The sequence below is a fragment of the Neomonachus schauinslandi genome, chromosome 5 (assembly GCF_002201575.2).
Source record: "Neomonachus schauinslandi chromosome 5, ASM220157v2, whole genome shotgun sequence".
NCBI classification, from domain to species: Eukaryota; Metazoa; Chordata; class Mammalia; order Carnivora; family Phocidae; genus Neomonachus; species Neomonachus schauinslandi.
The window spans coordinates 125,820,403-125,836,238 of NC_058407.1; the positions used below are offsets into that span (position 1 = coordinate 125,820,403).

Consider the following 15,836-nt stretch of genomic DNA (forward strand, 5'->3'; position numbering starts at 1 on the left):
ACAGAAGGTAGGGGCATGCCCTCGGAGGCATCAGAACCTGAAAGCCAACTGTGATTTACAAAAAAGGGAAGAGGAACAACACTCCATTACCTTAACACTGATTTTTGGTGATATTTACTTTTAATTTGTTTTGAAATTCATGCTGCACTATACGTTTTCTTTGTGTTTATTGTGTTTGTTATTTATTGTATTTATTGTCTAGATTGGCAAAGGTCAAACAAGCCCAGGTGGACAGCCCCCAGAGCCCCATTCAGCTCCGATATTTGCTGTTGCTTTGAGTTTAGCAAAGTAACAGAGCTGCACAAATCTAACTTGGAACAATCCCCCAGCCTAGCCTTCCAACCCGCAGAATATATACTCCTCCAAGAAACACAGTGCTTCTTTCAAATAATTACGCCATCTTGGAAATCAGCTTCAAGGGATATATTAACACCATTTTCCTGTATAAAAAGAGAATTTCCAAAAACAAAATGAAGATGATTTATTTGAACTACTAAAATCATAAAACGGTTTCCCAAACAACTTTTACAGCTTTCATAGATATAGTAAAAGACATGCCCTAGCAGTAACACACATACACACACACGCAGCTCTGATTCATTTGCGGCAAGTCGTGGCAATTAATAGGCAATAGCTGATCCACCAAAACCTTCCTTTTAAAAAACCAATAAAGAAAACCAGTTGCGGCTTTAAAAGGCCTAGGTGTTCAAGTGTCTCCCATTACCAAGAGTCATTCTAAGAGATGTTGTGCTTGGATAATGTCTTCTTTCCAAAGCAAACTGAGCAATCAAGATAAGGAAAGGAAAGACGTTCGGGAGCAATAAACAATTCAGAGAGTGAAAAGAAATGGAGACATCAGGGCGAAACTATCTTTTGATGACCAGGTTGTCTAAATGGTCCATCCTTAAGTAAACCCAGATCCCAAGACCTCCCCCCCTCAGCAGCAGGACATCAAGCTCTCACCAGGCTTCATGTTTTCAGATCCTTCTTGCCATGAGTTCCAGTGGAAGAACTCTGTAGACCTTGAGGGTCTACTACAGAACCTGTGTGTGTTCACTTCAGTTGATCATCTCTTCAAGCATTCATTTAAGACTCCCTGGGTGCCCACTAGGGGCCACCTACCGTGCCCTGTGGGTGCCAATCCTGGCAGCATTAGCTCTGAAGGAGGAAAGGTCTGTTTGGATTCTGCCCCTCTTCCTCCTCCGCCGTCCACCCACATTCCAATCATGGCACCCCTTCCAAGGGCTCCCACGCTTTCTTACCACTGATCTGCCTGCCGCTCACATCCTCTGTTCTGCAGCCTACTGGAAGAGCTCAGGCAGGAATGCTCATCCCCTGACTGCCCCCACCTCCCACCCCGAGTACTCTATGACCCACCTTTACCAGATTCTCTCCCTCCTTCAAAACTGATCTCTCCTGCTTCCCATTCTCTCAAAGTCCTCCCTTCTCCTATGTGATCTATAAGGTATTAATAGATCTTATTGAAGCAAATATTTGTCCTCCAATAGGGCAGCTATGCAGTAAGAACCGAAGCATCAGAGTTGAAGTGTAATTGTAACTGTAGTACGTTCTGTCACGGTCTCCATGCTCCGCACATTTGATATTTCAGTTCTGAAATTTCAAATTGCACCAGGGCTTTCTTCTGAACAGGGCTCAGAAAGTATTTGGTTTCTTTAGAAACCAAGGCAGAGGGGAGAAGTCAAAAAACTTGCCAATAAAAAAAAAAAAAACCGTAAGGATACTCATAAAAATGCCTTAAAATTTGCAAATCACTGTATACTTTTCAAAAATCTCCTTAAGCATACATTTCAAATGGCTACTGTTATGTACTAATAACTGTTTATGCCCCCTCCCATATTCATGTGAAACCCTAAGCCCCAGTGTGATGGCATTTGGAGATGGGGTCATAGGCAGGTATTTAGGTTTAGATGAGGTCAGGAGAGTGGGGCCCTCATGGTGGGATTAGTGTCCTTATAAGAAGAGAAACCAGAATCCAGTCCAGTTCTGTCCTCTCCTCTCCCTCCTTCTCTCTCTCTCTCTGCCATGTGAGTACACAGTAAGGAGAAGGCCATCTATAAGTCAGGAAGAGTCCTTAAAAGGAGCCAAATCAGTTGGCACCTTGATTTTGGATATGCCAGACTCCAGAACTGTGATGTCTGTCATTTAAGCTGCCCTGTTTCTGGTATTTTGTTATGGCAGCCTGAGCTAAGACACCCACTTATTTTGAAAACCATCTGTGAACCACCAGAATCCCAGAATCACTGATGGGAATATAAGTTTAGAATTGTGGTGAGGGGTGTGACTCATTTTCAGGCCTGCAGATCATGAATAGGTCGGGTGGTTGGCTGCTGAGCTGACTGACAGGTTGCTTTCTTCAATCAATATCCTTTTACAGCACGTTTCCCAAGTGCATGGTTTATAGCTCCACGTTAGAAATGGAGTACCCCAATGAGAGCAGGCCAAGCACTGGGACAGAGTTAGAAGGGTCAGGGGTCAGGTGATGGGGAAAAAGGAGTAGAACCATCATGACAGATCAACAAATAAAATTAATTAATGGTGGCTATGGGAGAGAGGTTCATTGGGGGGGGTATAGATGTAGAAAGAAACTGGCTATTGGGGTGCCTGGAAGGCTCAGTGGGTTAAGCATCTGACTCTTGGTTTCAGCTCAGGTTGTCATCTTATGGTCATGGGATCGAGCACCGCACCAGGCTCAGCAGAGTCTGCTTTAGATTCTCTCTCCCTCTGCCCCTTCCCTCCTCTCTTAAATAAATAAATTAAATCTTAAAAAAAAGAAAGAAACTAGCAATTAAAGAGGAGAGGACAGACATCATTCAAAATTCTCTATTCTTCTTAATTTAAACTTTTCCATTAATTTAGAACAACCTGTTTTTGCTTTGAACTTGGGTTTGCTCAGTCTCTGATCTTCCATGTCTATTATATTGTCCTGCTATCCCTGCATGTGAATTTTAAATATGCAAGTATGAAATCTCAACAAAATTTCAGTTTATTTGTAAAATTTTAAGTAGTGCAATTCTCTTCAAATTAAAGAATCATTGTCAAGAAACATAATTTCAACGCTGCTGGATCAAGTACACGGTAAGTTCTGATTCCACCACAGCATACCGCGACATAACCGAGTCAGCATACCATGCACCCACTGTTAGTACTGGGTAGACCAAGCCATTCTTTACATGCACTTGAACTTCTCCATGCAGTTTCCATAGATGTTATCCCCTTGTTTTAAAATTCACTGCTAAGTATAACTTAAATTTTTTTTTTATCTTACAACAATATCTACACATTCATTAAAAGATAGTACTTGTGCTAATGCTGAAAAATGGGCTCCAAAAACCTGCTCCTCTAGAAGTTAGGTATAATAAAATATGAAGAAGGCTGCAGGAAACCAGAATATGTCACCCCAAAATATGCCTCCTTGACATAAAATTTACTTTGAGCTGCAAGCAATTAAGAAGCAGTAAATGCAAGAAAAATATTCCCCCTCTTTTGTCTAAAGGCAAGAAATAAGTTCTCCTTTTACTGGAGATAGACTCTATCAGCTCACAGGCTGCACCAGGGAATGTACAAACAAACCTCATTCAACTAACCTTTTAGCTCCCTAGACTCCTCACCATTTACCATCCCTGGCCCAAACCCCTCTGCATTGTCAATTCTTCACAAATTTATTGTTTGTGTAAAAGGTATAGAAGCTTCCAGCTCTGATCACTCCACCCAGGTCTTCGTTCTCTGGGGAAGGATCTCAAGTAACTGCCAAACTTCATTAAACGTGTGTTTTCTTCCCACTAATCTGTCTTCGTCCGTTTCATCTTCAGAGCTAGCCAGGGACCTGACGAGGGTCAAGGAAAACTTTTTTCTCTCCCTCAAAGGCCAAACGGTATAAGGCTGTGCTGTTAATTTTAGAGAGCAGTCTGAGAAATACTAGCAGTAATGCTGAGATAATAAAAAGCAGTGTCATAGCAAATATGCCTTGAAATTTACAAAGACCGCTGTTACCTAACTAGACAGCGACGGCAGAAAAGAGCTGGGGACATGGCTACGAAGCAAGGTGGCCTTTATGTGCCCCAGAGCAGCGCTAGTTATAAATGTGTTTTTCCAGAACCATCTCCCCCATTCACATGTAGTCCTAAGAGGAAGGATGAAATAGCAGGATGTGATTGAGAGAGGCTGCAAGCGAAGCATTTTCACCTGTGAGACCCCCAAGGCCCAGATGGCAGGGGTGTGTATTTTTTCACCCAGCCTGGAGAAAGAAAGGGCCCGTCTTCCCAGTTCTTTCCTCAATGAGATCCCAACTCTGTGGTCTCTGGGATTTCCCTCCTCCCACACAGGGCAGCCGCCCAGCTCCGGGGCCTGTGTTCTTAATCCTCATAGCTTCCCTTGGCTTTGGCACCCATGCACCCTGCTCCTGGGGGGACTCTCTCACCCACTCTGGGAAGATTAGGGGTTTATTCCATGCAACCTCTATCCTCAATATTTCCTCCTTTGACAAATCCTACTTTAATAATAAAAATATCTTTTTTTCTTAGAATTCAGTTTCACAATATCTTCCTGGCTCAATCTGTTCAGAAAATTCCAAAACACAAACGCATGCCTCTCCACCTCATGGACCGGATCAGTGTAACTCCTGGTGTTCCACTGTACTTCAATTCTGGCTATTTTGCCTTCTCGATGTCTGGGTGTTACAGACCGACTGGTGTTCTACCCACTGATTTCAGATGTGGAGATTCTAAGCCCTCGTACATCTCAGAATGTGACCGTATTGGAGGTGGGGTCTTTAAAGACGTAATTATGGTTCAATAAGGTCAGATGTGTCCAATATGATGGGTGTCCATATAAGAGAGAAAGAGAGAGAGAGAGAGAGACCAGAATGTGAGCACATAGATACAACACTATGGGAACGCAGAGAGAAGATGGCCGCCTATAAGCCAAGGAGATGGACCTCAGGAAAAACCAAATCTGCCAACCCCCTGAACCTGGACTTTCTGTTGTTAAGCCCCCCGGTCAGTAGCATTTTTGTTAAAGCATCCCTAGCAAAGTAATAGACTGGGCAATATAAAGGATACCCCATAATCATACAGGGGATCTTTGAATTACATTCTCTTCTTGTGTTTTTCAAGATTTATTGGGGGGATGGGACAGTTTCTTCCACTGTATTTGCATTCTATGCTTTGTTTAATCATCAAATCATCAAATAATCTTGTATCAAGCCAAAGATGTTGTCCCTGTTTCCAAGGGGCACATTGTCCACCATGGCAGGGGTGGGGTGGGGACTAAGATACACAGACAAGTAAGCACAGTGTAGATGGTTCTGAAGCTGGGGGGTGGGGGGGTGATGAAGGTGCTTTGGAAAATCCCAGAAAGACATCTAGAAGGGTCCTAGGGACAGGGCAGGAAAAGGAGAGTCTGAGCTGTCTTAAAGGACAAGTGATATTTAGTCAAGTGAAGAAAAGCCCAGGGGACAGGCAGACCCCAGTAATTTGGATTGTCATGAAAGGAGTCTCTGGTGAACTAAATATCTTTGGGGGAATATAGTCAGTGAAAGAGGATTCCCGAAGGCAGGGCAGACTTGAGAGAACAGAGTTAAGAGGAAGGACACGACAGGTGGGAGAAGAGGGTGGAGGCAGGAAGGAACAATGTATGTACAGCAGGCTGACTTATCTGGAAAATGCACCTGGTGAGGATGAAGTCACATCATAAAGGAATCTGCAAATCAAGCCTTGGACTCAGATGGGCTGCAGGGGAAGACAGCAAATTCTAATCTGCCTGGGATCTAAGGTGACCCACTTCGGAAAGGGATGCTGCTAAAGGAGTGACCGTGTGTGGGTGTGGGTTTGGGGTGAGGGGCGTCATGGGCCAAGGGCCCTTTCTGAGATGTGCATGCTGTCATCCAACAAAGGTCTGTCATTGCCATCCTGGAGGCCCACAGCTTTTAGATTCTCGGCCCTGTAGCCTTCCTGCCACCCTCAGAGGTGTTCACAGGAGCAAACCCATTCCTCCAGACCCTTGTTGGCCCGCTCTGCTGTGTGCACTGATTTTCCACCCACCCAAGCAACAACTTCCATTGCTTTCCATGGGGCCTCAGGGATTCCTTGGAATCTTCTCTCCAGGTTTCCAACTACGCCCCTTTAGTTCCCAGCCGGCTGCCCCTCGAGGTGGGCCAGGGCAAGTGTGGTTATGGCCAAAACCATGGAAAAGAAACAACTAAAGGCATTTTAATTGTGTACGGGAAACTTGCTTGCTGAGACCCTAATAAAGAAATTCTACTTCTGCATTACTCGTGAGGAAAAGACCAGAGGATTTATTGAGAAATTATTAGCATGTTCAAGGTTTCAAGAGAAAATAACTCCTCTAACTCAAAGCACCTGTTCATGTTTCAATAAAGATAATTAGAAATCATTTTTAGGTTTTTGCATTCCAAGAGGGCAAAGCATATCTTATTCCTCTTGAATCCCCAGTATCTACGACTATTGTATTCCAGTAGGGAAAGGAAGAGAAAGAAAAGAAAGAAATCCACAAATAAAGAAATGAAAAACATTCAGGGTCCAAAATGTGGTACAGAGAACCGAAACAACCCTGAGATGAGTGGTGTAACCCTTTTTGAGCAGGCTCCAGGACCCACCCCACCCCTGGATGACAGCAAAGAGCCAGCCGAGGGACCATGGAGGGGAAGCACTTCTGGGCAAAGGGGTGAGCCAGTCCCAAGATCCTGAGGACAGCAAACGTCTTAACGGTATTTGGGGATCAAAAAAAAGGTCAGCAGTGACTGGAGTCTGGTGGGCAATGGGTAGAATGGTTGAGAAAGAGGAAGGCCCAGATCATATGGCGCCACGTGTGACAGATTGAATGTTTGTGCCCCACCCCCCTCGATTCATATGTTGAAAACCTAATCCCCAATGTGATGGTATTTGGGGGTGGGGTCTGTGGGAGGTCATTGGGCCATGAAGTCTCTCACTGGCACCCAACTATGCTGGTGCTCTGATCTAGGACTTCCAGGCTCCACAAACTGTGAGACATCAATTTCTACTGTTTATAAGCCACTGTCTATGGTCCTTTGTAATGGCAGCCCAAATGGACTAAGGCACCATGCAAACGAATGTTCAAACAGGGTGTGTTTATTCTACCTTTGGTAAGAAATCATTAGAAGATTTTCAGTTGAGGGACAGGTGAACTTATATTTTTTCATGATCATGCTGGCTGCTACGTGGAGAATGGGTTTTAGAGGCAAGAGTGACCACAGGCAGATCACTGAGGAGCTACTGCGGCCACATCCGGGTGAGAGAGGAGGGTGGTTCAGCTTGGGGAACACTGGAACTAGAGAGAAGTGGACACACGTGGAGTACGTTTTGGAGACACAGTAGACAAGACTCACTGATGAGGCTGACATGGGCATGCAGGAAAGAGAAGAATCAAGAATGCCTCCTAGATTTTTGGCTTGAGACACAGCCAGGTGGTAGCACCATTATTTGAAATGTGGGACCTGGTGAAAGAACAGGTTTGGAAGGGTTAGGACAGCACTGACCACCAGAACTTCCTACAATGACAGAATGCTCTTTACCTACAATGTCCAATATGGTAGCTGCTAGTCACAGGAGGTTATTGTACATTTGAAATATGCCAGCACACCTGAAGAATTGTCTTTTGCATTTAACTTTAATTAATGTAAATAGCCACATGGCCCTACCGTATTGGATTGCTCAGACCTAGAGCCTTGAGTAGGATATGTGGAATCTGAGGTGCCTTTTGGATGAAGATATCAAGCAACAGCTGTGGGTATAAGTCTGAAGTTCAAGGACAAAGATCAGGACTAGCATTTAAAATCAGCAAGTCATCCACAGGGAGATGGTCCCCAAAGCCAAGATGCTAGACATGATCAACCACTGAGAGAGTGCAGTTGGATAAAAGAAAGATGTCTGAGCACTGGGAATGCCAACAATCAGATAAAGAAGAGCCGGCAAAGGACCAGGCAGAGAGGTAGGAAGCAAAGGAGGAGAGTGTGGTGCCATGGAAACCTCTGAGAGGTCAAGCACCATGAGGACAGAGAAATATCCATTGTATTGGGCAAGACGAAGTCCAGGGCTGGAGGCAGAGAGCCGGGAGTCATTGGCATATGAGATGGCCTCTAGACTGTGGGACTGGAGATGTCTGAGGACACAGAGAAGAGACGGGTACTCAGGACTGAGCTCTCTGAGCCTCATTTTTCTCCTCTGTAAAAGGGGTAATTATACGTGCTTTAAGAATCAAGTGAGACAATGCAAGTCTGTCCTAGACAGACTCCTGGCATGCCTCACATGCCTCACTGTTCTGCAAAAGTGCCTTCTCCCCTCCCACTGAGGATCTTGGCAGGTGCACAGACAAGGCATCTGTGAGAAAGCTGCTAGGAACAGAGCTGCCACCAGAGGAAGGTGGCGCAGGACCTCTGGTTCTCTGGACACAAGAGCCCCTGTGCTTCTCTGTTCCCCGCAGACAGGCTGGGGATTTTGGAAAATATCCATGCCCTTGATTAGGATGGAGATTTGTGAAAATTTCAGCATTATTACATAATCTTGCAGTTTAGTATTGTGACTTCCTCTGCACTAATTAGTAATCTTTCTATAACCTTATATAACAAGGATTTGCAAGGGGAGGGTCAGAATGCTATCAACCTAGCACGGCGTATTTCCTGAGATGTTCTAGGTTCATCAAGCACTAGCTGACATGCCATAGCCCCACACAGTGACCTTCTGGTAGAACACACACAACACGGGCTCTGTAGGAACAGACACTCTTGGATGTTTTAAATACAGTTTGGGGAAAAGTTCTGCAAAGAACTGTTTGACTATTACACCCTGGCTTTCCAGGATTAGTTCCAATTAGGAAGATTTTACTTGGCAACACATTGTTCTAATTTTTCTAATATTAGAATAGCCTTGCATTCCTTGAGCAGATAACAACTGGAAGAGGCAGGAGATGGCTCTGGAATAGGTCTAGGAATGTGGCTTGGATACAGATAGTCCATAAATTGTAACTCCCATGTAGGGAGTTGCCATTGGACTGTAAGCACATCTTTGTCTATCTTGGGTAAGGGGCTGTGTTCAAAGCTGATAAGAGAGCGACCGCACACTCTCATGCACGCTCAGAGAATCAGACTCTGAAGGCAACTGGCTAAGGCTCCAATTTTAGGACAAGCTTAAAAACTGCATTTTAAATTCTTTTTTGTTTGTCCAGTTTTAATGAAGTTCATTGTATGTATTTATATGAGTTCTAGTGTTTCTCAGCCAATGGGGATCTCTACTGAAAACTTTACAGCAGATGTGTGGGAGAGCATGTGTATTTAGGTAATGCAAGAAAGATCTAACGATGCCTTCAAAAAAGTAAAAATAAAATAAAAATCTCCTGTCTACTGTTCAGCCTTGCGATATGCGCAGTGCCTTTGCTGATGAAGTCTGTGGGCTCCCCAAGTTTACTTTCTATCAATAGCGCCAACAAAGGTCATGGTCACGGCTACCCACTGCAGGGTTCCCTGGCTCCAGGCCACCCCTGTACTTGTTGAACCCTCACATAGTTTCTTAATCTGATTCTTACTCATTGTGGGGGTGAATGTCATTACTTCAGAAAAGGCTTTCCTGACCCCTAGACCAGATTAGGTTCCCCCCAATTATATTCTCTTAACTCCTGTATTTCTATGCAACACTCAGCTGTTAGAGTTAATTATTGGTATATTGGTATATATTGGTATATTCATTCGTGTAATGCTCTGTCCTCCCCACCTATTCCAGATGGTGAACTCCATGAGGCAGAGGCAATTTCAGCCTCCTTGCTGCTTTTACCCAGGGCCTAGCAGGGTACCTGGCACAGATGAAACGCTAACTAAATATTTGCCGAATAAAAAAAGATGTTGCATAAGAAATGCATAGTGAGTGGGGTCTGGGTCTTGCTGGGCATGGCATCCTTCAGCAATCATGCACATCCTCAAAGCATGTGCCACAGAGCACCAGACAGAAGGGCCCCGAAGACTACTCTATGGAGCAGACCAGCAGCTGAGCCAATTTTCTCTTGCTCTCCACCACATCCATTCCCTCCCTTATTCATTCATTTATTCCTGCTCTCCCAGCCTCCTAAACCTGCTGCTAGTTTGCATGCTATACCTTTGTCTCACCCGTCTTATCTTCCTGTGGCCTCCTCTGCTCTGGGTCTTGACTTTTTGCTTGGAGTAGGCACCCACACTCTGAAGAATGTCCTGGCTTTGCCCAGGGACCCTGAGCAGACTAGACCTTGTGGCTTCCCCTCAATAGAAGGTCGTACCTACAAGCATCTACGTTAAGAGAAGCCCTTCATCATATTTTTATAATCATTCATTTAAAAAATTATGCCAACAACAGACACATGAAAAGGTGCTCAACATCACTCATCATCAGGGAAATGCAAATCAAAACCACAATGAGACATCACCTCACACCTGTCAGAGTGGCTAAAATACAAAACACAAGAAATAACAAGTGTTGGCGAGGATGTGGAGAAAAAGGAACCCCCATGCACTGTTGGTGGGAATGCAAACCGGTGCAGCCATTGTGGAAACCAATATGGAGGTTCCTCGAAAAATTAAAAATAGAACTACCCTATGATCCAGTAATTGCACTACTGGGTATTTACCCAAAGATACAAAAACACAAACTCAGAGGAACACATGCACCCCTGTGTTTACTGCAGCAGTGTTTACAATAGCCAAAATATGGAAACAGCCCAAGTGTCCATCAAAAGATGAATGGGTAAAGATGTGGTGTGTACATATACAATGGAATATTCTTCAGATATAAAAAAGAATCTTGCCATTTGCAACAACATGGGTGGAGCTAGAGAGTATAATGCTAAGTGAAATACATCAGTCAGAGAAAGACAAATACCACATGATCTCACTCATATGTGGAAGTTAGGAAACAAAACAAACAAACAAAGAGGAAAAAGGGAGATAAACCAAAAAAAAACCCAGACTCTTTACTATAGAGAACAAAGTGATGGTTACCAGAGGGGAGGTGGATAGGGGGATGGGTGAAACAGGTGGTGGGGATTAAGGAGTGCAACTGTCGTGATGAGCACCGGGTGTTATATGGAAGTGTTGAATCGTCATATTGTACGCCAGAAACTAATATAACTGTATGTTAACTAACTGGAATTAAAATTTTTTTAAATGCAAAAACAAAAGTAAAAACAAAGAAATAAGAAAATGATGTCCAAAATGCATTTCAGAGAATCTGCCAAAGGGTAAGTTAGTGAGTGCTAGAGATCAGGGCTTGGCGACGGAGGGTGAGGGACTGGCTGGCAATGACTCGGCCCGATCTGTGCCACGTGGACAGGATGGGGCTGATCACAAGAGACCCAAACAGGCTGCAGAACAAAAGCAGGTAAGCCACGGAGTTTGTTGTCATTTGTATGTTTGATGGCTAAGTGTTTTAAGGCATTCCCTGGTAAATGTACACATACACATTATATGTGCACTGAAATGTTTTCTTCAATTAATGTGCTCTTTTAGGAGGAAGGTAACAAAAGGAACCACTTGCCAGACATTCCAGGTCAACCCTCCGCTCTATTGCTCTTTCACTCAGCTCAAACTGCTGCAAGGCTGAGGCTGTAACAAAACCTTCACTCGTGGCTATATGGCCAGCAGCTTCTAGAACATACTTCTTATGTGTCCCAGTGCCCATATCGGGCAAAAGTAATGCTTGCTGGTGGATTTCTTCTTTTTTTCTTTCTAGCAGCCACACACTGACCTTCCACACTTAGCAAAGAGGGAAATAAGATGCCACATGACATTGAATGTGATCGTTGCAACATGTTCAAAGACAACATGTCACAACCTATAAAACCATATTATGTTTGTGTCTAGCATGAGCCTTCACATAAAAAATTGGCAAAAGTTTCTTCCAAGTTGATAAGGTCCATTAAGAAGGCAGGTCACTAACCCCAAACTAGCATCCTGAAATTTGAATGACAGTTTAGAATTACTGTCTCCTTGAAGCAGCCATGCCCAAAACTTAGGGGCGGCCTTTGGGCGAAGACTGTTTGTCAAGGTATGGATCGCTAGTAAGACCTCTAGTTCATATTTTTACAAGGAAACTGTCTCTCTGTAAACACAAACCATTAAAATAAGAGAGTAAAACCTCTTCAGTGACAATCAAATTCAATAGAGAAACAGAAGTCATGGAAAGAATCTGAACCTCTGTAGTCCACACTTGGCTTGTTATCAGTCACTGCTAAGGAACATTCCAGGCCTTGTGCGGCCATGCCCATTGCCAACAGTTTGCGGACATGGCACAGTGGAGCCCCTCCCAATGGGCTGTGTAAGTAGCCGCTGTCCTTACCGACAGAGAGTCACTCTGGGCTGCCACTGATCCCCAGATCAGAAGCTTGGAGCGGCTTGCAGTAGTTTTTCAGATTCCAAAAAGGAAGCTCCTTCTTTCCCTCCTTAAGTTTTAAAATTGTCCTAAAGGAGAACTCCGAGCCCCGCCCACCTGGTCCCTCTTCCAACACCAAGCATGTCTCCAAGACGTGATGGCTGGAGCTCACGTGAGCTTCATGCATCATTCCCCTTCTTTCTTCCTGATGTTCTAAGCACAGAATGGTTCTGTACTCCCTCAGGTCCAAAAGAGGACTTTGGCAGAAATATTGCTTACTCAAGATTCTTCTGAAAGGCACACTACTACTATGCTTGCTTTTGAACCATTTTTAAATATATATATATATATATTTATATATTTTTATATATTTGTACTATAAATTAAATATATTATAAATTATATGTATTTTAATAAATAATAACTAGAAAAGTTTAAATATTATGAGCTATGAGGGGTAAAGAGTGGAGTAGTCCCAGCCAAACTAGACACCAGGATAGCTCCTTAGCTTCTCTTTGCTGTATCTCTGACTGGGGCCGAGATGGTTAATTTTGCATTTCAACTCGACAGGAACACAGGATGCCCTATTCTGTGTGTGTCTGTGAGGGTGGGGTGTTTTTTTTTTTGCAAGATTAACATATGAATAGGTAGACTGAGTAAAGCAGATTGCTCTCCCCAATGTGGGTGGGCCCCGTCCAATCAGCTGAAGGCCTGGATAGAACAAAAAGGCTAAGAAAGAGGGAACTCCTCCTGCCTGAGTGCCTTAAAGCTGACGCATCTGTTTTTTCTTGCCTTTGAACTTGAGCCAATACATCATCAGCTCTTTCTGGGTCTTGAGCCTATCAGTCTTTGGATGAGAACTACATCATCAACAATCCTGAGTCTCCAGCTTGCTGACTCACCCTGCTGATCTTGGGACTTGTCAGCCTCTCTAAAATTGTAAGCCAGTTCCTTACAATAAATCTCTTTACATATATGTATATATACTTATATAAAATATATAAAACATCATGTGTACACACACCCTATTGGCCCTGTTTCTCTGGAGAATCCTGACTAATGCATGACCAGGAACTTTCAACGTCCAGGTTTCTGAAGTTTCTAGAACTCCTTGGCTCAACCCAAACCCTGATTAACGGCATCATTTGTGGTATTCAGAAAAATAAATGTCTGGCCTTCAAAACATAGGTACCTTTGAGGCCATCTGGTGAAGCCCCTCGTTCTGCTGATGGGGACAGGGGTACCCTGGCTGCAGTGTCACTCACCTACGGTCACATGGTTCTCGATGGTGGGGTCTCCTGGCATTGCGTCCTGTTGCCTCTTGTGAAAAGACACTTTTCTAGCAACCCTAGTCACTATCTATAAGAGAAGCCAGAGAGCAGAGAAAAAAATGTAGCAAAAGAAGAAGAGATGAAGAAGAGGGGAACAGAAGAGGCAGCAAGGACCAGGAAAAGAGGAAGTATTTTCAGAAGCTGTCTGTCTGTCCAGAGACCATCCCCCCACGCCCCCCCCAAAACGTTCTCTGGAATGGAATGGGAGCATACGACATGGAAAATTCCCATTTGTAAATACTTCATGTACTGCTCCAAATGCCCCCACGATGTCTGGCAAGCTCTTCTAAGGTACTTGAACCCCAAGCAGACAGATCTAAGGACTCAGTAACTTCTGTTTTTACTTTTACAGGTAATTGTAGGCATCCAGCCAAATACTAAATGCACCTTTGATGACAAAAACCCTTCAAGGCCAACTACAGCCTAATATGCTGTCCAAGGGCCAAAGGGGCCCCAGGACATACTTTCAACAAAGTTGCTGTCTTTGATTCATAGTTTTCTAGAAGAAAGTTCTTACACCACCCTCTCTTCTATTTGGAAACACAAAAACACAAATAAAAACCCATATACAGCAATACCTAAAAAACTCACAAAGCCACCTTAGGCAGAGACACACTTTCTTCAGTGCGACCAGAATTATTTACCTTTCCTATTCTCTTCAGCACACTCTGTTTCTAGTGTTTTAGCCTGGGGTGTGTGTTTACATAGACGTTTATTTGAAAATAACCATGAGCTTTGATCACTTGGGCTGTTATAAAACAGAGCAGGTTCTGTTTAATGAGTGAGGCCAGAGTAGACATCCTCACAGTCCTGCAAGTGACAGGGTTCTCAGCACCAACGGCCACCAAACTCACTCACTGTGCCCACAAAGCTTCATTTTTTGTGGGCACAGAACTGAGGGCCCCAAGCACAGAACTTATGTTCTAGTGTTCAGCTTTCTTTGCTGCCAGAGTGTTTTAAAATGTGCCTTTCCACTTCATGCACACTGGGATGGTTATAACTTAAAAACAAAGCAAAAAGAAAAAATGGAAATGACAGCTGTTGGTGGGAATGTGGTTAAACTGGAATCCTCCCATATTGCTGGTGGGAATATAAAATGGTGCAGCCCCTCTGGGGAATAGAGTATGGTGGTTCCTCAAAATGTAAACAGAGAGTTACAATAGGACCCAGCAATTTCATTGCTAGGTGAATTAAACATATATATGGTTATAAAAATTTGTACCTGAAGTTCACCGCAAAATTACTCATAATAGCCAAAATGTGGAAATAACCCAATGGGCATCAACTGATGAATGGATTAACAATATGTGGTATATCCATATAATTCGTACAGGAATATTATTCAGCCATAAAAAGGAATTCAGTACTGGTACATACTATACAACACTGCAAACATATTGAAAACATTATGTTAAGGGAAAGAAATGAGACATAAGGCTACACATTGTGTGATTCCATTTATATGAAATTTCCAGAATAGGCAAATCTATAGAGATGGAAAAAAGATTAGTGGTTACCAAAGTCTGGAGTCGGGGGGGATGGGGGATGGAAGGGGGGCTAACCACTAATGGGTACAGAGTTTATTTTGAGGGTGATGAGAAGTTTCTGGAATTATATAGTGGTGACGTTTTCATAATCTAGTGAATATACTAAAAAAACACTGGATTTCATACCTTAAAAGGGTGAATTTATGGTAGTGAATTATATTTTATCTTAAAAATCTTCTCTTTTGCTTTTTTAGACTCCTTATTTTATCAACAGGATGACAAATGTGCAAAGGCTTTTATACAAACCTTAGAATTTTCTCCCTTTGTCTTTTATCACTTCCTGTCTTTTTCTTACCTATTCCTTCTCCTCCTTTTGATGCCATACAAAGGTGGTCTCTCACTGGAGCTACTATTTCCTTTTTTAGAAAGCCCTCTCTTACTGCCTGCTGTCTTGCACACACTAATACTTGAACAGCTCCCTGTCTCTGATATAAGTTCTCTTAGGGAATGGAGTAGAACTATAATGCACAGAGCCATCTGTCAAATGCGGTATTCTTAGATGACCTCTGGGAATAACTCACTTAAAGGGAGTGAGCCTCATTCTCTCTGGAAAGAGCCTGCCTTACATCTCCCAA

General features: G+C 43.4%; 1 protein-coding gene across 2 annotated transcripts in view; it reads right to left on the bottom strand.

The window, feature by feature from the left end:
- CAMK1D (calcium/calmodulin dependent protein kinase ID) overlaps positions 1-15,836 on the bottom strand; it is a 421,612-nt gene that overhangs the window by 62,607 nt on the left and 343,169 nt on the right. The gene's annotated exons all lie outside the window — the stretch shown is intronic.